Source organism: Morone saxatilis, unplaced genomic scaffold (assembly GCF_004916995.1).
Source record: "Morone saxatilis isolate NCDOM2014 unplaced genomic scaffold, NCSU_SB_2.0 Contig16, whole genome shotgun sequence".
In the NCBI taxonomy this organism is placed as follows: Eukaryota; Metazoa; Chordata; class Actinopteri; family Moronidae; genus Morone; species Morone saxatilis.
Window position 1 is genome coordinate 19,302,495 of NW_023339718.1, and position 1,320 is coordinate 19,303,814.

Sequence of the window (1,320 nt, forward strand, 5' to 3'; positions counted from 1 at the left end):
ATAAAGTTTAAACCAGATTAAAAATATACCAAATACTGAAACTATATGAGCTTTAGTTTTCACACAGGTACTACTAAGAAATTCTGATTTTTTTAAATTATAACTTATTATCCTGGTTGGCAGCATCTTGTTTTTAATCAGACCACATTATAACAATATAAGTGTATCGACGATACTACAAATATGTTGTTTTCTGCTGTGTGATTCTTTAATTTTATATCATCATCAGATATCAGTTTTATCTATTAGAATTCTGGATCTTCTGATGAGTTATTTGAGTTTTCATCATGTTTTAATTTCAGTGGCTGTGATTGTTTTTTGTTCTTTTGTTCTTCAGCAGAACAGATTTTTGGACAATAACTGTCTCTGCTGTCTGAAACGGATTATGCAAATAGTTTTCATCTTCATTTGTTGTCTTCAATCTAAAAACATGTACACATGAATCATTGTTTTAATCTGAAATTCATTCCTTGAAAGATCTTGGGCTATAATGTATTTTTAAAAATATTTTCCTTATCCAAAATTCATAGTCATCGGAATATTTCCTTATTATTTTGCTTATGGTGAAAATACAAAAAACTGAAACTGTATCACATCTTTAGGAAGAATTTCTAGTTTGGTTTTGATTAAATCTTTAATGCTTATTCACATTGTAAGTTACATTTTGTGTATTTATACATGTTCAATAACATAAGTGATGGATAGAAATGTCCAGTTCTTGCTCAACATGAAGGAACCAACTGTACAATTTAGTTTTATCCGTTTTTCTCTGAATCAGTTATATTTTTATAAAATTTATATCAGCTGGATGTTTTATTGAGAATTGATGTCCATCAGAAAAGGAGATACAGTTTATGAGGCTGTTTCCAGTTTCCTTACATACATCTGTCAAATACAAATACAAATGACAATAAATACAAATCATAAACAAATATAGTACAATATTTAATCTGAACCCATTAATTGTTAAATCTCCATTTTTCAGCACTAAATGAATTAATTTATATTTTCTTTTGTTAAATCACAAATGAGCTGAATGTATATATAGAATCTTGAATCAACCTCATACCAGCCCGTGAAGCTAAAAAGCTGAAACTGAATTCAAATTTAAAAGATGGCTAAACTTTATCCTCCTACAACTTCACTGCATCATAAATAAATCTAAAAAAGGCATAAAGTCTATTGACACGATTAAAACGTCATGGTATCTTATCTCAGGGTACATTCAGAATATCTGAATAATAACCTCTCTCCTGCTGCATCTAAAAGCAAAATTACTGCCTGAAAACCTGTAAGCAGTGTCCCTCTGTGTGACTGTAG